Raw genomic sequence first — 22,429 nt, 5'->3', positions numbered from 1 at the left:
GCACAGCCCCACTCAAGGATGCTGGAGCCCCGTGCAGCAGTGGGAGCTGGGGACATGGGCTCTGGCTCTCTGCCGAGCACTGGCCTTTTGGCCCCAGTTTATCTGCTTCACACACAAACCGGAGTGTGCTTCCTGTTCCAATCAAACGTGACACAGTAGTCAGCCCTACAGGGACTGAACATGAGCTACCACTACAATAACACTGACATGCACATACAACATCGTGGGAACGCTCGGCAGTGCGGGCCTGGGCCCTCTGCCCTCTCTGCACGGACTTCTCTGCTTGGGCACCACATGGAAGGCTCTTTTTGGGCCAAAGCAGCTTCGTTTACTCCAGGGGAAGAATCATGCTTTTTTTTTTTAATTAAAATCCTTGACCAAATGATAATTCCATTAGAACAAAAATGTTTCTCAGCTCTAAAATTTTATTTATTTATCTGAAAGAGAGGGCACGAGTGGGGGGCGGGGGGAGCAGCAGAGGGAGAGGGAGAAGCAGGCTTCCCGCTGAGCAGGGAGCCCGACCACGACACGGGGCTCAATCTCAGGACCCTGGGATCATGACCCAAGCCGAAGGCAGACACTTAACCGACTGAGCCAGCCAGGCGCCCCAAATATTTCTCAGCTTAACTTCAAACTAATTTGAAAGTAATATGAAATTTCTTGCTAGGTTTTTTTATCTGCTCCTTTCCCACAAGGCCAAAGCTAGCAGTACCTAATTATTCTGAGGCCACAGATGGGGGTTTACTCATCAGCCTCCTCAGTTTCTTTACTTCAAAACACGAAGTAATATTTGCATGTTTGCTCACATCTATCATTGGCACATGTGGACTAGAGAGAAAAAATATAATATTTATCTTATAAAGTTAAACTAAATAATGTAGTAGTGACTCTTATCTTAAAGATGAATATAAACCAAATCTGAATGACATATTATACGGAGATCAGTCTAAAATTGCAGTTCCAATGCCTGTGACGTTATCTGTCAGGGTGCTCTTTTTGGCCCACCTGCCAGGAGTATCTTGGAAGAAACTCACTCCTTTCTGGGCCTCACCTTCTACATCTATAAATCTAAAAGTCTCAGGCTAAAATTAGGAATCACGGATGGCCTGGATCCTAAGGCAAATCCTGACCTGGCTTCTACTTCAGCAGGTGGAAATGTTGGTGGGAAATTAGAGAAGTGCAAGGTGCAACGTTGGCTGCACATTACAGTCACCAGGGAACTTTTAAAATCCTAATACCCGGGGCGCCTGGGTGGCTCCGTCAGTTAAGCGTCTGCCTTCAGCTCAGGTCATGATCCCAAGGTCCTGGGAGCAAGCCCCGTGTCAGGGCTCCCTGCTCAGCGGGGAGCCTGCTTCTCCCTCTCCCTCTGCCTTCCCCCCTGCTGGTGCTCTCTCAAGCTCTCTCTGTGTCAAATAAACAAATAAAATCTTTTAAAAAATAAATAAATAAAAAACAAAATCCTAATACCCAAGCTTCCTCCAGACCACTTCAGTTGAAATCTCCGGGGACAGGGCCCAGGCATTTGTATTTTAAAGAGCCCCTCAAATGATTCCAGCGTGCAGCCGAAGCTAGAAAACCCTAAGCTGGAGGGAGAACAGTGCACCCAGGCAAAAATCCCCAAACATAAAAACACCTTTCTGTACCCTCAGCCCTACCCCCACCAAATCAGCGTGAGAGAGGACTTGAAGACCCACACATTTCAATAAAAGAGAGAGTGGTGTTTTCTCATAGTGGATCTGGCTTAGGAATGGCATGTGCAAGCATAGGACAACTTTGGGTGACGCCATCCAGTCACGTGACTCAAAATTTTAAGTGAGAACGGAGAGCAATCTGCTAATGAAACGGAGGCCTAATTAAGGGTATATATGTACATGTGTATATGCATATAAACGAATGTGTAGGGTGTGTGTGTATGTATAGATACATGCTTTCAATATAGAACCTATTAAGAACCTCTGCACTAGCCATTCTCATCACTACAATGAGACAGTTAGGGACCATGGTAACAAGCCTCAAGTGAAAAACATTATGTACCTGAGGCGCTCTCTGTTGGGTGTAGAGTTAAAGCGCTTCTCTTGGAGAGCAGAACCAAGATGCAGCCTCACCTACAAGCTGGACTTAAAACAGAGGACCCTGGCTCCAAAAAGCACCAATGAGCTGCCTGAATTGCCGGCCAACACCAACCAATCAGGACAAGGCCTTTCCAACCAATCAAGATGAAGCCTTCTTCCCCCCGCCCCCTCATTAGCATATTAAACCAGCGTGGGAACCTGAGGGGGATCTTTATAGTAGCCGGGCCTCCCTTCTGCTCTGGCGGGCCAATCTAACTCCTCTCTGTTAGTGCTGAGCCTCCCTTAGGCTCCAGCTGTAGCCCTGGTAAAGCCTTGCCTGTGTCTTTGATTTTGGGGTCCAGCCTCGTTTCTATCCTTGCCCAGCCCAAGAACCAGTAACAACAACCCTGGTAGAAATTGATTTTCCACACCTTATCCAATGGCCCGGCAAACGAGAGCAGGTTCAAGGGCTCCAGGCCACAGAACATACGGAGAGCAATCCTTGAAAGCGCCGCTCTGTTCCCCCGTCAGCAGAGAGGGCACCAGAGATACGCCGCCTTTCACCATTTTGTCTACAGGCCTCGATATTATGAAAGTGAGAAAGCACATCTCACACATCCGCAGACGGAGGGACAGGATGTCCAACCACATATCAACAATCGTTTAAGACTTTTTTTGTACACTCGGGTGTCCCACGCATTCCCGGAGAGTCATGTTCCCACTGCTGCCCCACTCCTTGGAGCTGAAGAAAGAGCCCAGCAGATGACCAGACGGACCCTGCAGAAAGGCAGGCCTGGTATCATCGCTCCACTAAGTCAAGTGAACCAAGTGAACTCTCCCAGCCTGACACGCCCTACAGGAATCATGCTATTTGGAGCTTCCTCACAGGCCAGGCAAGGTAAAATGACAAGAATCTGTGTCACCGGGTCTGCTGCAGCAGATTCCTGGGCTCTATGGCAAAAAAGAAAGAGAGGCCTTGCCCTTAATCCCACAGATACATAATCCTTCCCTTCCTACTCTAGTTCACGATCTTCACTAGGAACTCCTATAGCACAGATTGAGTCTCTTACCTTATGCGAATGCAGGGTACATGATCTACCCCACCAGGTCAAGGCTATCTGACATGAGAAACTGGAAGTAAACACGTGACTCATGACAACATATGAGGGGGAATGCTGTGGGCTTTGTTAGCGTTCTCCATACCCAGGAGCGGAGCTGGGAGAACCCAGGGGATACTCCCAGATACCACTCCCACCAAGTAAGCCCCTGTAAGGCCTGGCTCCCACCCAGGGGCTCAGGCACAGTAGTGGTTTTATTTTATTTTATTTTAAAGATTTTATTTATTTATTTGACAGAGAGAGCGACAGAGCACAAGCAGGGGGAGCAGGAGAAGGAGAGGGAGAAGCAGGCTCCCCGCCAAGCAGGGAGCCCGATGCGGGACTCGATCCCAGGACCCTGGGATCACGACCTGAGCCGAAGGCAGACACTTAACCATCTGAGCCACCCAGGCGCCCCACAGTAGTGGTTTTAGGGCAGTGCACAGCCAATCAAGGATTCTGCGGGCTCAACGGTGTGGTCTGTGTCCATGTAGTTGCCCCAGGGGCTTCATAAAGACTATTTCCACATAAGGTCCTCCTGACTTACTAACTTGCGGTCACCTGCTTCTTTCAAACCAATCCTTGTCCCAGAATGACGGCTGACACAGCTTTAGTCTACAGGGGAAAGTGGCAAAGGCAATGGAAAACAAGCCAAGGCCAGCATAAAGGAGTCAGCTCTGTATAGGGTCTCCCTCTGGGAAGGGGTGCGTGCAGTTCCCAAGGCTCCAGAGGGAAAGCCAGGGATCTGTTCATGCTGCGCTCCACAAAGGGAGAAGTTCTGGGATTCTGGTTGGGGGGTCAACATTTCTGCCTCATCTTGACTCTGATCCATCTCACCAAGAATGGTCCCCTTCTTCTTTACCAAATCGGCATGTCTGTGTCAACAAGAAGAATCGTTTGCTGCTCTCTATGAGCGTGACTGCTTCTGGCTTAGTTCTAAAGCACTGAAAGCTCCCTTCCCATTATGGTTATATGCTGTTACTTTCTTTGTAACTGTCCCGAGGCTTTTAGGTAATGCGACCCTGAACAAGACTTTTTTTTTCCCCCTTACTCAAAATAGCAATAACAAAGGGTCTCACTGTTGAAGGGAACATGAATGAAGGTAAAATGAAGTGAGTTTCCTGGGATAGGCAAGAGGCAGAAGAACCCTGGTGGCCTCATCTGCTTCACCTCTACCATAACTAGTTACTTCCCTAAGATCAGATCCCAAATCTGTAAAGAGGCTAATAGAACAGGCTCACAAGTGCCCTTTACGTTTAGACACCGGAGGACATTCCAACTGTCACCCGAGTGTCACCCAACACTCACGGAGCTGGAAAATCTCCCATCCTTAAATCCCACTTCTAAGCATGCCACTTGTTTGCACATAACTGTTTTAGCTATAGCTTCAAGTCCAAATTCTGTTTGGTTTTCAAGGCTGCCTGCTACCAGGCCTCTCCTCTGCTGTCAACAGCCTTGGTGGTCCACTTGGCCTCCGCGCGTCCCATAAACATGTCACCCCATTTTCCAAGTTCCAGCTGGGAATGCCATCCCCTGGCTTCACATTCCTCTCCCCAAGTCCTTCACAGTTCACCCCAACAAAACTCACTCGACCTTCTGTCGAACACCCCCCCCACACACAAAATGGCCTTCCTTCCCTCAACTATGGCAGCAATTATGATGTGAAGCGCACAACTTAGCATTTAAACATCAACTACCTAGTATTTTAGAGCAGTCATTTAATATAGGCTGGTGCTACTGTCCTGGGGAAGCTGGAAGGCAGGTGCCATACCCGTACTTACTACTTTCTGCAAGGAGGATGTAAAGGATATGCTCTCCTATTTACTTGCTGACTGATGCGGAACATGCCATCATCCTCAGGGATGGTCTCACTACCAGGTAAGAGTTTAAAGAAAAGGTCAAAGATCCCTCCAAAGCCAGTCTCTGGAGTTCCCGATGATTCCTTGCACGTTTCAGTTCCCTAAGATGAGGGAGCATTGGCACACCACCACCCCCTGGCCTGACCGTGGTGCTTTGAGAAGCAGGCCAGAGGCCCATTCCTCAAACCCTCCAGGAACTGCAAAACAACTCCCAGGTGTTACTCCGCCAAGGCCCAAAACTTTCTGCCAGCCACAGGTAATCCAAAACCTCTTAATGCATTTAAAAACAATTTCACCATCTAGATTAGAATAACCTCCTATAACTTTGTAACAGAGATTTTAAACACAGCAACAAACAATTCTGTGGGCTTCTACCTTCCCTTTCAGAGAGCTAAGGAATTTGCTGAGTGTGCCCCTGGCCTCAAAGTTAAATGTAAGCAACCACGCCTGATTCGGGCAGATCTGGAGGCTTTTCCGGAGGAGTGGAATACTCTGCTCAGGGAGACAGATGCCCTAGAAACAAGAAGCGGCCTCCAGAACCCATGACTAGGGCCTGAAAAATAAAGGCAAGTCTGTTCACAAGCCCTCATGCGAGACCAAGCTAGCTCATCTGAGTTAGCCAACTTGCACTCCAGGAGCCTGAGATCTAAGTGAAGCATAGACAGGTGACAGCACCCTGCTCCAGAACACTTGCATGAAACACACATGGTTTTAACCAGGAAACAGAATCTCTATGCACTGGAAGAGCTCTTTGCCCAAGGAACCATTAGCTGAAACCCAAGAGGGGATGGAGAGGGGTGGGAGGGAGGAAGGTTTCCAAGATTTCCAACCCCTGTATAATACCGTCTTTCTCAGCACCAAATGTGGATCCTAATCCCTGGACCCATCTGTCTGTTGTAGAATACAAGGAAAAGCATAAATACGCCAATAGTTATTTAATTTAGACTTTCTCAAAGTGGAATTTGTGATTAATAACTTTAAAGCTGTGCGAAGTTTAACTTTGTAATGCTTATTGTGAAATATCTGAGAAGTTGTCGGTGTGAGCCAAAATGCAGAATGTATGCTTAACCTTTAAAGTAAAAATTGAGTTCAACAGGGCACCGTGCTAGGAGCTATAAACACCAAGAAATGAGTAAGAACATCCTTGGTCTCAGGATATTATGACCTAGCTCTGGAGACCAACGTGCACAAAACTAGCCAAATTTCACTGCAGATTAAGCGCTCTATTAAAGGGACACAAAGTGTTGGAGGCCCAGAAGTAATTCATCACTACCTGTTGACTAGGGAGGTGAGACTGAGCTGAAATGACAGGGAGAAAAAGACAGGTGAGCAGAATGGGGAAAAATGAGGAAGATATTAATCCGCCTGCCGCCTTGGGGTGAGGAGAGGGTGCTAAGGAGGAGCGATCAACACAGTGTGGTTCAAGGAGAAGCACAGGGACTGAATCACAATAGCCTTTCATCTCTTTAAGGAATGGAGAGTTCAGTATCGCTAGGGTATGGGTAGGGAGGAGGATGACTCAGAATCCGGTATTTAAGGGACATTTTAAAAGCTTTTTAAATTTTAGTACATTATTTTCATAACACTACAGAAACGCAAAATAATTTTGAGATTAGGTGATTCAACTGCCAACTGCTACCTACCTTATTCCTGAGAGTCAATCACCTCTAATTAAATACTTCTAGTGTTCAGAAACCCTGAACTCACTGTGTAAACCCTGGGGGTAGGTTCTCTCTTCCATTACAGAAGCCAGAAGGTCCCCTCTCTGTTCTAGCAGCTAGGACAACCTGGGCTCAGTTAACTGGATATTCCATCCAAAGACTTTGAATCTTGACGAAATGACACAAAGACAAAGGGTGTTGATAAAATACCTGCGGTAAACTTACCACAGGAGTCCAGGGGCAGCAGGGGTGGCTATGGTGGCCCATCCTCATAAGACAAATGGCATATCCCTGGCTGGGTTCCCGGTGAATTTTTACCTCGGTTCCTGCCCATTTTCTGGGCCTTCCTGTCAACTTGTGAGCTGCCTAATATACTTCCAATAAATTCCTCTTTTGCTTACGTTAGCCAAAATCGCTTTGTGCTTACAATCAAGAACTTCTGAGAGAGACTTACATTTAAAAAAATGAATTGTTCTGACCCCGCTCATAATAACTGAGCATTGTTTGTATCCTACGTCCTACATGATTTAGCACGATCTGCCTTGATTTATAGTAACTCGCCTCTATTGCCCCAAATACCCTTTGCACAAACCCTAAAGAAATTTAAGTTCCCCCCAAAAATTCCTTCATCTGGAGGGCCTTTCTTTCCGAGTAAGTCGGAAAACTCTTACTTGGGCACATACTAAATGCCCAGATATACATGCTGACTATCCAGAAGTCTTCTGGAGCTCTACTCTAGGGCCACTTCCTCTGGGAAATCATCTACCCCATCCCCCCAAATGTTTATAGGCTGTTCATCTGTGCTCCCATCACGTTCCATGCATATTTATGCCACTATTAAACTACCTGCATATTTGGCTTATATTTTTCTCCCTCTTGTAAACTCATAAGCTGATTAAAAGCAGGGATGATGTCTTATTCGCCTTTTTATCTCCAGTTTCTAGCAAAAACAAAATCATAGTAAATGCTCAATATGCATCTCTTGAATCAGTGAATCACCTGCGTATGTTTACAGTACCACATAGGGAGCACTCGATAAATATATATTAATGGAATTAGGGTACATTTTAAAATAACCAGTTATAAACATATTCTTAATTCTATAGACTTTAGCTCAAAGATGATTTTGTCTTTTTCAAACTAATCAGGAGACCAAAGCTTAGTAAAAGCTACTGGGGAACAAAAAACGAGAGAAAGCCATCTAGTGCTACAACAGGTTAATTACAAGTATACATGGATACAAGTATCCAGTTCCTGCAGGGGCTCTGTACAGGATTTTGGAAGTAACAGCATCAAGGGGATTCTGCAGCTGGAACACAAACCCGCAGAGGAAGGTGCTCCTTCATCCCGCTCACCCTTGCAGGTTAGCCCTGTGTCCTGGGACGGTGCCCCAAATGCAGCCTTTGGCTTGTATTTCTTCCACAGGTCTGGGAGCAGGAACAGAGTCAGGAGACCCCTGAGGGTGCCCGGTCCCTCCCCATAAGAAAAATCCCACAGAGTCACCACAGGTACATGAGAGCAGCCCATAATAAAAAGATTGTAACTACAAAGAAAAAATCATTTTTAAATTTTGGACTTTAACAGAAAATCCAAAGGCTAGTTAAATACCTTGACTCAAATTGTACATAATATGATAATGCGTATTTCATGTTGATATATTTGGTGTTTAATCTATCTAAAACTACAAGTACCTGGACTCCAGAAATTCTTTTCTTCAGATAAGTTAAAAAAAAAAAAAACAACACTTTATTAAGGTATGATTGACACTTAAAAAGATGTACATATCTAACGTATACAACTTGACAAGTTTGGGGATAAGTATACATCCACAAAGCCATCACCATCATCAAGGCCACAGACATATCCATCACCTAAGTCCCCTCCTACCCCCTTTATTAATTTGTGTGTGTGTTAAGAACATTTCACGTATGATCTACCCTCCTAGGAAGTGTTAATTATAAAATACAGTATTGTGAGCTATAGGCACTGCGCTGTACAGGAGATCTCTAGAACTATGTACTCTGATTAGTTTTAATAAATAAGCCCTGTATTTAATTAAATAACTGAAATTTAAATAATCTCTCATCAATCTCAGGACCATAATAAAGGTATTCTTGTGGGTGGTCTTGGCACACATTATGTTTCCACTGAGGAAAAAAAACCCACTAGCATGTGAGCACCATTGCTTCCGTGTGTTTCTATCACTAAGGAGAGGAGCAGCTCAGACACCTCTGGCCTGCCCCCAGGTTTATCCAGCTCTCGGGGTCCTATTCGAGAAGCCACTGAAGCTGTGGGACACGATGTGTCCATTGGGCAACATCTCTCCTGGTGACTGGGACTTCTTACACTCACTCCCCTCAAAAGTCAATATTGGTTCATAAATGGACTTCATAATTTAAAGCAACCAATGTTCCCCAAGAAACAAAACATCCCTCCAGTATTAAGAGTATAATCAACAGTAGCAGGAGCTCCCACTTATTGAGGGCCTAGTCAGTATAGGGGTGATACAAAAATCATCATGTTTAATTATCACCGCCCTATTCCCATTTTGTAGCTAGGGAGACCAGGCTCACGGTGGCTAAGTAATGCCCAGGGTCACAGAGCTAGCTAGCAGCACGGACAAAATCAGAGCTCTTTTTGCAAGGAATGCCATTCTGCCTCCCCAAATCCCTGAGCAAGGCACGCTTAATTCTGAGTCCTTTTCTCCTGACTAATTTCTTACATTAAAATGAGCAGAGTTTTTGTGGAAAGAGCCAAGATGTCCATCGACAGGTGAATGGATAAAGAAGATGTGGTATATTTACACAATGGAATATTATGCAGCCATCAAAAGGAATGAGATCTTGCCATTTGCAACGACGTGGATGGAACTGGAGGGTATTATGTTGAGCGAAATAAGTCAAACAGAGAAAGACATGTATCATATGATCTCACTGATATGAGGAATTCTTAATTGCAGGAAACAAACTGAGGGTTGCTGGAGTGGGGGGTGGTGTGGGAGGGATGGGGTGACTGGGTGATAGACACTGGGGAGGGTATGTGCTCTGGTAAGCGCTGTGAATTGTGCAAGACTGTTGAATCTCAGATCTGTACCTCTGAAACAAATAATGCAATATATGTTAAGAAAAAAAAAAAAGAAGAAGAAGAAGAAGGTAGCAGGAGGGGAAGAATGAAGCGGGGGAAATCGGAGGGGTAGACGAACCATGAGAGACGATGGACTCTGAAAAACAAACTGAGGGTTCTAGAGGGGAGGGGGGTGGGAGGATGGGTTAGCCTGGTGGTGGGTATTGAGGAGGGCACATTCTGCATGGAGCACTGGGTGTTATGCACAAACAATGAATCATGGAACACTTCATCTAAAACTAATGATGTAATGTATGGGGATTAACATAAGAATTAAAAAAATTTAAAAAAAATAAAAATAAAAATAAAATGAGCAGAGTTTTAATGATATGCTCTTGCTTGTGGATAATGGGGAAAGGTACTGGGAAAGTTGCTTTCCCTGAATATATGAGGCAGAGAAGGAACCAGAGCTATTTTATTTGTGCTATTTTTCATAAAAGCTTAGAATAGTAATAGCAACCTCCCTGCCAATCACTAGAACACCGAGGCAATTCATGAGCCACCGTCCTCAGTCCTTCCACTTGGCCTCATACTATTTTCACCATGGTGTCTCCACTTTAACGATGAATCCCAAACCTGTGCTGTATCCACATCAGCCGTGGTACATGTTAAGAATGTCACTTCCAAGCCCCCGTGTTGCACCTGTAAATCAAGATCTCCACAAGTGCAGACCAGAAATGAATTCTTCGCAGAGTCAGGTTTAGGAAGCTGATACTTCTCGGCCATACATGTGCTGATATAAGACATGCACTCTGGAAAAGCGGTGATAAACTGAAATTTCGTAATCGATCACATGTGAAGCCAAAACATGATGGATCTGATGAACCCAAATGAGTAAGTAAAGGCAGCGACTCTTTCTAAAACAAGCCAACCAATCAACCTGCACTGACTCCTTTGGTAAAGAATTCTGTGTGTAAATTTGTGACTTTTTAATAAGTTCAGATTTGAAGTCAACAATTTTAGTGCCCCTGTATTTCATAACTGCTAACCTGAAAGACTGGGTATGACTATGTCAGTTACATCTAAACTGCTGTTATAAAAGATACAATAAAGTGACTGTGACCAAAAATATAAGGCCTGTGAAAATGCCTACCATATTATATGACAAATGCTTGCTAAATCTGAAACTCAAAAATCACACAGCCAACTACCCCATGGAGTCATGTGATGTAAGCAGCTGCCTAATTTTATATGGAAGGAAGGCACAGAACATAACATTATGGAGCAGGCCACGATACACACATTATCTCAGGTAATTATCACATCTCTGAGAATCAGGTCTCGTTATCTCCTCTTGACCTAAACAAAAACATAAATGACATGCTCTGGGTCACAGAGCTCACAGCCCCAGGGCTGAGATGCAAATTGAAACCGTGACTGTTCCAAAGCATTCCACAGAACTTAAATGGTATTTTAAAGCACCTAGATATCTGTGATAGTATTTGGTTTCCTTATAATTCCTATCCGTTACAAAAGACTGTGGGTCTGTGGACTTTATGAGCAGCAAAATGCAGAATTCACTCACTCACTCACTCATTCATTCATTCATTCTACAAGATCTGTGACACTGAGCATCTGCCACGGGTGAGACAGTGCCCGGCATGGGGACCCAACTATGGCAGGCTAGTGAGAGAGGCAGACACAGAAGGCAGATAATTGCCCAACAGTAACACAGGCAGGCTCAAGGTAGCACCGAGTGGTAAGCAGATACCAGTGTCCAGGTCCATCTCAGGGCACACACGCTGGATTCTAGAACTGTCCTTAGGAGCTACACTTATCTCTTTCTTCTCGTTGGCCTGGTGGTTTGGGATCATGGACACCCCTCTAAAACAATCTGTCAAGAGCTACGGTTTCTCCCTAGGTCTACAAGAATGCACACACACTAATTTCACAGACTCCACAACTCCTTGAGGATTATCCTTATTTCTCAGATGCAGAGACTAAAGCACTGAGAATAACTTGCCTAAAGACACAGTTAGTAAAGGGCAAAACCAGGATTCAGGCCCAGCTGGTCTGGCTCAGAATGTATACTGTGTTTACTCCTATACCAACAGTGTTCAAACTTTTTGGTTTTAGGATCTCTTTTATACTCTTAAAAATTATTGAGGACCCAATGAGCTAAAAAACAATAATAATAAACCCATTCTAAGTTACACGAAGTATTTTTCATGAAAACTCATTTCAAAAAAAAACCAACTCATTTCTAAAACAAAAAGCAGTGAGAGCGGTATTATTTTATAATTTTGCAAACTTCTTTAATGTCAGGCTTAATAGACTGCTGGATTCTCATATCTGCTTCTGCTGTCACTCTATTGTTGTGTGATTTTTAGTTGAAGCAGATGAAGGAAATCTGGCCTCATTCAAATATGTAATTGGAAAAAGAAGGAGTATTATGATAACCTTTCCAGATAATTGTGACTATTCTTTGAAACAATGCCAAAACTCAACAAGTGCTAATTTATTAAAGGTGGTTGCAATATGAAATATAAAACTGTATCAGTGACCTCGTCTTGGATATTCCTCTAACTTCTGTTACATTAAAATCCATTGGTCACTTTGGAGGGAGATTTCTTTATCGATGATTTCATAATTTCATACACTAGTCATTTGGAAAATAATGGTTCACTGAACCATGCAAATATTCCATATATGGAAATATTTCAAGAATGTAACATCAACAAAATCACATTTGTTAATATACCATGGATTGTGATCATGAGAAAAGTCTTTTGTGTACAGGAAGCTGTCAAGCTCATAGTGGCAAATCCAAATTTTCCAAAATTCTAATTTTCACTTGAAAGCTTGAGTTTTATCATTGGCAACAAAGAGTGTCCACTGATTTTCTTGAAGCAACAGGCTCCCTTCATTCATTTTTGAGAAAACATCTACCAAATACCCAATAAACCAAGAAATCAGAATTACCATAGTTCGTCAGCTGTTCTCTCAACTATAAATGGCGTCCCATGAGAAGAGCCTCTAGTTAAGCTCCCACCTAGTCACATGAGAGCTCTCCCCTGTTTGCAGCATTAGTACTTTATGCATACTTTCCATTTCACCACATAAGGCATTAAAAAGATATAGCTGAGGTTGGAGAGTTAATAAAATTAATATTTGTACTGCTTCTACAAGAACGGTCTTAAGTGAAGTGGGCTTTTTACAGTGTGTGCTGGTCAGGGACAGGCAGACTACGTAATCAGTGCCACAGCCTTGAACCATGCAAAGGCCCTTGGAGTTTCACCCAGCATTTCTTCTATACCATCAGTACGAATGCCCCTACAGTGAAAGAGGCACATGTGTGTTACTGTTACTATGAAGGTGGTTTTTAGGTCTCAGGAACCCCCCAGGGTTCCACAGAGCACACTCTGAGAAACATGGCTCTGCGTGCTATAGCCTCTTCTATGGGGAAGGGACCAAAAGACGTAAAACTTAAAGAGATCTTTAAGATGAAAATGGCTGCAAACCAGTTATAACCTTCCTGCCCAAGCCAAGAAAGGTGCCCACAGCCCCCGAAAGTGGTAAAGCTTGAAGACACACAGAGGACCTTTGATGTAAAGCACTGCTTGAACTCTACTTGTAACTCTACTTGTCAGGCGAACGGCCTCCAATGACTAAAGAAAGTGTATCTGAGGAGAGGTAGCAGCCTCTCTAGAAAACACCTGCATGTGAATGCATCTTCTTGCCCTTGAGGGATTTTCATAAAAGGGACTACAAATCAACAATGATATTTCACTAGAAAAAAAGGCTCCATGAGAATTATTTTAGGAGGTGGGAAGAAAAGAAACTGTAATAACTTGCCCAACAGGAAGTCAGGCAGTCCTGGGACAAAGGGAAGGATGTTAAGACATGATGAGTGAAGAGAAAAGAGAATGATGCTGTCAAGCCAGAAGACCGGAGTATTAAAAGATTTAAAGAATAACAGAGATAGAGGAGAAAATATCCACCAAAATGGAAAGAAAAGAAAAAGGGGCCATTTTTTTTTTGGTTTTGTTTTGGCAAATCTGCTCCTAAAGCAGTGTAAGAATCCAGGCTCTATGATTATTACCTTCGTGAACTGAGCAAATGAGTTAACTTCTTGGGGCCCATTACCTTATCAGTGAATGGAGACAGCACCTGGACCTACTACACGGGGCCGTCACAAAGATTAAATAAGACAGTGCAATGAACAGTGTTCTAGCACATGATAAGTGCTCAGCACATTTTAGCTTCTTTTTATGAGAATGGGGAAATGGAACAGGAATCAATGATAGAAATTTCGCTTTCAAGAAATGATCAAATCAGGGAACTTTTTAAAAACAGCAAGATGCTCAAGCAGATCAAAGATGAAGACATTTAGGGCAGCCCTCTTGGGGGACGTCCCTCCCTCTTTGGGAGCTTTGTACTATCACTTTACTATTGCTCAATAAATGGTGCCCACCAAAAAACAAACAAACAAACAAAAAACAAACTTTGCTGCCCACCAAAAAACAAACAAACAAACAAAAAACAACACACACACACACACAAAGATGAAGACATTTAAAGTTTTGTTTAGGTCAGACTGTTCAGCAAATTGACAAACTAGACTAAAATTACATTTTCACTTTTCCAAGCACTTGGGTTGAAAGATCTTAAAATATACAATTTCTCTGAAAATAAGCTTAATGGTGCAGTCCTACTATCAGAGACCGAAATGAAAGAATACATGGTGTCATCCAAAGGCTCTTCAAAACTCCTCTAACTTGTCTGTCACCTTGGCATGCCAGTCAAGGGCTAGTTGGACCTGGAGAAGGTATCAGGAACCAGGCTCTAACTTGAACACCCTCAGCTGCCTAGGAAACTCCTCTTCAGACAGAAGGACAATAGGATAGGTAGGGGGGCAGGATTTGTCCTCTCTCCTAAGCATTACAAATAAGAAGGAAAAAAACTCTCATTCCACAGTGAAGGTCCATAATGAACATTTCTGGAAATTGTGAATCTCAGGTCTGAATCAAACACAAAGGTCATCAATGTGAGCATCGATTTCACTGCTGCATCGATGAGCTTTAAGCTTTGTTTAAAGGAGACGTATAGTTAATTTTTTGGAGATATAGTTATTGATAAACACATCATACTCAATGGTGAAAAACTGACAGCTTCTCTTCTAAGATCAGGAAAAAGACAAGGATGTCCTCTCTTACCACTTTTATTCAACACAGTACTGGAAGTCCTAGTCGCAGCAATCAGACAAGGAAAAGAAATAAAAGGCATCCAAATGGATAAGTAAGAAGTAAAACTGTTACTGTGTGCAGGTGACATAATACTATGTAGAGAAAACCCTAAAGACTCCACCAAAAAACTATTATTACTGGTAAGTGAATTCAGTAAAGTTGCAGGCTAAACAGAATTAAGAGTGCGGGGGCTGTTTTCTGTTGTTTCTTTTTTAACTTCTTAAACTATAAGAGTAAACAACACATCATAGATTCTTAAATGCTTTTTTTTTTTTTTTTTTTTTTTTTTTTTTATAAAAGATTTTATTTATTTATTTGAGAGAGCGAGAATGAGAGAGAGTACATGAGAGGGGGGAGGGTCAGAGAGAGAAGCAGGCTCCTCGCCGAGCAGGGAGCCCGATGCGGGACTCGATCCCGGGACTCCAGGATCATGACCTGAGCCGAAGGCAGTCGCTTAACCAACTGAGCCACCCAGGCGCCCCTTAAATGCTTTTTCAACACAATTAAACAAACTTTGCAAACAAATCATGATGCATAATTAGCACTAATTTTCCACTCTTCTTCCCAGATGGTACAACTCACTCAAATCAAAGAGGAAGCTGAAAGGCCAATGTAGACACAATCCATGCTGCTGTCATAGAACAATACATGTCTCATAGGACCCCCTGACACAGCCCCACCTGATGGTTTTCCAAGGGCTCCCCTCCGTCATCTGGGAGGACGTACTGAATCTGATCTGGTCTTGCTGTGCACATCAGTCACAATTCCAGCCACACGAGCTTCCTCAAGTTCCTCAAAAGCTCCACGGATGAACACATCAAAACCAGCCATTAGACCCACCTCCCACATTCATACAGGACATTCAGTCACACTCAATCTAAAGAGACTTCTAGAATGAGACAGCCCGACACTTCTAGTAATTCTTTGGCTGCATCTGTAACCTCCATTTCCTCCCAAGCTCCTTGGCACAGAACTCTTCCCGTGCTTCTAGAAGTCATGATATCTGTAACTGAAACCCATTCCCTCTTAATCAGTTCACAGGGAAGATAAAATACTTGAAAGGCAGTTCTAAATTGTTCCTCGTCCTCTTCTCAGAACAGAATAAACCCAGTTTGTTTGCCTTCTGTTTTCTAATGACTTCCTCCATTACATCCCTTTTAGAATCTAAATTCCACGGGAGCAAAGGACATATTTCCCACACTTAGTCCAGTTCCACGCATGTGACAGACCCTACGATGTCGGACGGAGGACTGCATCCTTTTATCGTGTCCTTATCAAATCCTCCACCTCAGTATTGACTTGCACAGTCCAGAGTTCCTCGCTCAACAGATATTCACTGAGTGGTGAATGCTTCTGTATCCCAGTTGTTGCCTAATTTATAGCCTGTCCAAAAAATGAGAAATGTCATGCTTCCTAATGTTCAACATATTCCTTCCTGAAGAGGAGTTGAAAATATTTCGAAGTAAATTCAATTAGGATATTTGTGATTACTGCCTAACTACTAAATTTAATACTACAAAATCTGTCCACTTTATGAGCAAGTTTAATTACACATAACACATGTTATGTCCTAAACTAATAAGGTGATCTTAGTCACTTAATAACTGCCATTAAAATATAAATATTCGTATTCATTTCAATTTGTTTCTCCAAATTCCTGGAATCTATTTTGGGGAAAGTTGAAGGTAAAAAACTTCAGAATTTCAGAAAATTTTATTTCTAAACTCAGGACTAAGATAATCCGTATCTCAGACATTTTTAGATCTTACATTCTTGGGTTTTTTTGGATGAATACTTTATAGGATCAAATCTCAAACTTAGCTAAAGTAAATGTATCCCCACTTTTCACGCCATGACTGCTCGCTTATCATCTATCAGGCCAGTCATGACCACAGGAAGGAAGTCTGTCGGGATTATGCCCTTTTGCAAACCACCTGCTTATTATCTGACAGCCCCAGAATATTTAAGGTTTGTGTAAGTGGTTTTGTGGTGCTGTTTACATTACTTTCCCAGGTGTCTTAATTTAAGCTATTTTGATTTCAGAAGACGTTTTCTTTCACTCTTCTAGATACACGAACTAAACTGGTGTTACACGTGTTCTGCAGTGAATTAATGCTGTCCCCTCAGTACTGCATCTACTGGTCTCCATAATTCTGAAACAGCACACTTCCTAGCCACTTTTTCTATTTTTCCTCCTCTTTGATCCCCCATTGCTCAAAAAAGATCCCAGACAGGCAATCTCAACTGCCCTTATATCTTTCAACCTTTTCCCACATTAACCAGGATGAGCAATCAACCTAGCTGCAGTGATATTTAGAGACTGGTCCCTCAGGAAACAGGGCCTTGCCAGAGAATTTCATATTTACCCCTTTCCCCCCAACCCCGTAGAGAGAGGGGGCTTACTCTTCAGAAACTTGGTTCTCAGAGTCCTTCAGAGCACAGTTCATGTCAGGAAGGGAAAGGCCTGCCTCACAGCTGTCTTTGGGGGTCACACTACCCAGAGCAGCCCTTCCACCTGAGAAGCAGCAGCTAAATGTGAGATGCCTCCTTCCTCCCTGGCGCAGGGCCACAGGGCGCAGGCAAAACCTCACCTAATGCAGGAAGCAAAGCGAGCCTGGAAGACAAGATACCTATCATCCTTGTCTTGCTTGGCCTGTTCTGAGAAGGGTGGAGGAAAGAAGGAAGGACAGAGCAGATCAGAAGACTTGCGGAAGAACAGAAGTGGGAAGACCTGTCGTGCGCCTAGTGTGGACGCCGGAGCCAGGTAATGCGTGCCTAACCATCTGGCGGGTGTACATGCAAAGGGAGGAGAAGTATGCAAGAAGTATTGGGGAAGTCAGTGCAAGGAGCTGGATGTGGGGAAGGGAAAGGAACCTTACAGTTTACAGAACGCTTTCAAAGGAGGCAACCGTCAGGATGATGCAGTGTGGAACAGTATCTGAGCAAGTCCAGACACCGGCCAAAGGCCCACCCCCTGCCTTGCACTGACAAAGGCTGGTTCAACAGTGGAACAGACCCAAGGTGGAGGAGTCCAGGCTGGCCCTAGATCTTCCCGGGGAGAAGGACCTCTCGGTGCTAACTCCACACTAGCATTTCTATTTGCTTCTCTCAGGGACCACAGCCCCCGGGAGAAGCCCGGGAATGGAACCAAAGCCACAAACATCCCTAGGAACAGTAGATTCCTCTTGATAACAGCCTGCTAACCTGGTAAGAGCTGCTCCCAGCATAACCCAAATGCCTTGCTGACCCACCTTCCAAATGAGATGAGTCTCCAAAAATGAGGTTCATGTTGACAGAGGAGGGGCCTGTGGTATTTTCTCCCAATCGGTCCACACAGGACTTCAAGGGAGAAGTGATTCATGTCAGTCAAAAATGTGTCCCTGTCCCATCTTATGAAGCCCGACAATGATGCCATCCATCAAACTGGGCTAACATCTCTCTAGAAGAGCATTAGCCAATGGAACTTGCTGCACCGATGCACATGGCTATTAGGCATTTGAACTGCGGCTCGTATGACTCGAATTTTTAGTTCATTGACTTCTGACTGATGTAGATAGCCACATGTGGCTAGTGGTTGCTGTGGACAGTGTAGATCGAGACCTCAAAGTAAAAATAGATGGGGGCCAAAAATAAATTCAGTTCCAAAGAGTTAGGCACTCAGTCCAGAGCCAGTTAAAGGGAGATTATGCTCTCAAATAGTGGTTCTCAAAGTGTGAGCCCTGGACCAGCAGGGCCAGCATCATTTGGAAACTTGTTAGAAATGCAAATTCTCAGGCCCCTCCAGGAGCTAACTGAAACTAAACTGGGGTGGGGGGGGGGCTCACAGTCTGTTTTGTTAGAACATAGGCCCTCTTGGTGACTCTGATGTCCACCCACATTTGGGAACCACTGTTCTAACCACTGCTCTAGAACTGAATGTCTGGAATTCATTCCACTTCCTCTGGGAAACAAACACCTTTAGTCAGCGAAGGAAAGGAAAGGGAGCTGCCGGTTGTGAAGTTTGGGACACATCCTGGTGACATCAGCCCTGACTTACTGTACCTAGGGTGACAAGCACTGTAAACTCCAAACTAGCTTTGAGAGCACACAGACCTCCTGCAGTTGGGGCAGAGAGGAAACTGTTCTTTACTCAGAAAACCTTGGCTGATAGGTGGGGAAAACGTCTATTTTATAGCCAGTACTAGCTTGTGAATAGAGTGTCCTAACTTCTAACTTCATGCGATAAATAACATTTGGTACACGATACAGTGTCCCCAACTGTCAAAAGCTCAGTTTCTATAAGAACTGGAATTCCAGTTTCTCAGAGACAGGACATACATGAGAATACACATAACATTCTAAAACCATTGGTCTCTCTGTTATTTTAATAATAATAATAATAGCAGCAGGTATTTACTGAGTGCTTTCAATGTGTCCAGCATTGTACATATGCACTATTTCTTTTTACCCTCATGCAATTCCAAGACGTAAAGAACTATTACTGTCTTCGTTTTATCCATGATGCTTCGGCAGGTCAAATTCCTTGAGATTATACAGCAAGGAGGCAGCAGGCCCAGGAAGCAAACCAGGTCCACTGTTCTTAAACAACCTAGAGTATTACCTCCTTTTTCCCTTTAACACACATTCTCATCTTAAGGCTATCTAACTTTCTTCATACTCTGTATGTTACTGAGTTTTTATTATTATACTGCATTTTTATTATTTTTTTAAGCTATTACGCCATGTGCAGTTCCAAAAAAGCCCTCAACCACACTCAGTTTACCCCAAGTCCCTCAGCATGTGCTCAAGAACCAGGATAACCCACACTGAAGAATTCATGACAATACAGATATCCAAAACCTGCATCAAAGGCAAGAACTGATTTTATTCCCACCATGCATGGGCAACCTGCCCAGGGAAGCCCCAACTGCCTCCATCAAAGTGAGCCCTCTCTGCTCAGTGTTCCCACAGCACATCATGTTTGTCTCTTTTACTGTTCTTCACACACCAAAACGTCCATACAACAATCCCACTAAGGGGTGAGCTCTTGAGAGTGGGAACATGCCTGGGTCAACAGTGTGCTTCCAAAGCACTAAAAACATAATAAACACCTAAGAGATGGTTTTTAAGATCGGTAGCCAGACATACAAATTCTTAAAAGAGGGCAAAAATGAACTAATTTCAACATAAAATGTAAAACTATGGGGGTCCTGGGTGGCACAGTCGGTTGAGCGTCCAACTCTTGGTTTCGGGTCAGGTCGTGATCTCAGGGTCACGAGATAGCATCCCACATTGGACTCCTCACTCGGCACAAGGTCTCCTTAAGTTTCCCTCACCTTCTGCCCCTCCCTGCCTCTCTCTCTCTAAAATAGATAAATAAATAAATAAATCTTTTTAAAAAAATGTAAAACTATGAAACTTTAAAAAGAAAACATAGGAGAAAATCTTTGGGATGTAGGCCTAGGTAAAGCACTCTTAGATGTGACACCAAAAACACAATCCATAAAAGGGAAAAATAATCAATAAACTGGACTTCATCAAAATTAAAAACTTTTGCCCTGCAAAAGATCCAGTTAAAAAGATAAAAAGGCAAACTACATACTGGAAAAATATATATGCAAGCCATATATCTGACAAAGGACTCATATTTAGAATATATGAAGAACTCTCAAAGCTTAAGAGTAATAAAAAACCCAATCCAGTTAGAACATGAGCAGGCCATGAGCAGACATTTCACCAAAGAGGATATATGGATGGCAAACATGAAAAGATGCTCAACATCATCATCAACAACACCATTAAGGAATGCAAATTAAAATCAGGCTGAGACTAGAACACTTATTGGGACAGCTAAAATAATAAACAAGTGCAGGGGAGGATGCAGAGAAAAACCAGATCTCTCATACGTGGCTGGTGGGAATGCAAAATTGTACAGCCACTCTAGAAAGCAGTTTGGCAATTTCCTAAAAAAACAAAACGTACCCCTACCATTCAAAACCCAGCAATCACACTCCTGCGCGTTTATCCTGGAGAAATGAAAACATGTCTGTACAAAACCCCGTGCACAAATGTTCACAGCAACTTAAATTATAAGAGCAAAAAACTGGGAACAATCCAAGTGTTCTTCAGTAGGGGAATGGTTAAACAAGCTGTGGTATATCCATACCATGGACTACTACTCAGCAATAAAAAAGAACAGACTGTTGATAATGTGACAGCCTGGGTGGATCTCAAGGGTATCATGCTGAGTGAAAAAATGAATCTGAAAAGGTTATATACCACATGATTTTATTTTTGTAACATTCTCAAAATGACAGAGGGATAAGAGATTAGTGGTTACTAGGGTTTATAGCTGGGTGCGGGAAGGGGAGAGAGTGGATGTGACTGTGAGGGGTGGCATAAGGGACATCCTTGACCTGATGGAATAGTTCTATATCTTGGCTGTGCTGGTGGTTACCAGAATCCACAAGTGTGAAAAAAATGCAAAGAAGTATATATACACACAAACACAGATGTGTGCATGCAGAACCAGTGAAATCTGACTATGCTCTGTGGACTGCACCCATGTCAGTTTCCTGGTTCTATTGTACTTTGGTTACCTAAGATGTTACCAATGGGGGAAAATGGGTGAAGAGTACACAGGACCTCTCTACTATTTTTGCAACTTTCCATAAAGCTATAATCATTTCAAAATAAAAAGTTTTTTAAAAAGTGAACTACAGGCCTTTTACTTAAAAGCAAAACAAAATGAACAAAAAAGAGGTATATATAGCTGCACTACTGGTCAGTGAGGTCCCAAACACAGATTTAAAGTCACACAGTAGGTCTATGTGACTTCATTTTTTTAAAAAGTTAAATCCAATTCTCCACAGTCTTAATAGGGATACATTTCCTAACATCTTAGAGCTACTTCCCCATCCCCCTCATAAAATGGAAAAAAAAAAAAGGCCTGATGTGTAAACCCCTTTGGGAATCCAGGAGTCCTATCCTAAGTGCCTGGAATGAATAGATCCTGTTTCACAAGAACAGAGGCCAAGGGCCTCACAATTTAGAGAATGGGGAATGTGCCAACGCACAAGCCCAGGCGTGGCTTCCTTTGGCAAAAGTAGTGTATTGACCTACCCACAATGGCCAAGATTTAAATTTTGCCTTTCTTCCAAAACAAAACAAAGTCAAACGAACAAAATAAAAATTCAAAAAAATCGATAAGCAAACAAACAAAAACTTCAACAACCTCTGATTATTTCCAACAAACCTTATAATCAAGTATGTCCTCTTAGTTGACCTCCAAGTTACCCCTTGGCTTTTCAAGTATTCCATTGCCTAGTGAATTCTGGGACGCAAGAGCCTACCAAAATTAATGAAAAAATAGGAGGAGAAAAATTATTCAAAACGCTAGAGGATTTCCTGACCTGAGCTGCTTCCATATGCATTTGAAATGCAGATAGGCACATGGGGGTTGTGGCGGGGGGG

General features: G+C 43.2%; 1 protein-coding gene across 1 annotated transcript in view; it reads right to left on the bottom strand.

Annotated features, from left to right (window-relative positions):
* AMOTL1 (angiomotin like 1) overlaps positions 1–22,429 on the bottom strand; it is a 91,060-nt gene that overhangs the window by 65,072 nt on the left and 3,559 nt on the right. The window lies entirely within an intron of this gene.

This window comes from Neomonachus schauinslandi, chromosome 11 (genome assembly GCF_002201575.2).
Source record: "Neomonachus schauinslandi chromosome 11, ASM220157v2, whole genome shotgun sequence".
In the NCBI taxonomy this organism is placed as follows: domain Eukaryota; kingdom Metazoa; phylum Chordata; class Mammalia; order Carnivora; family Phocidae; genus Neomonachus; species Neomonachus schauinslandi.
Note: the sequence above shows the minus strand (reverse complement) of the source record. Positions and strands in the feature narration are given on the sequence as shown.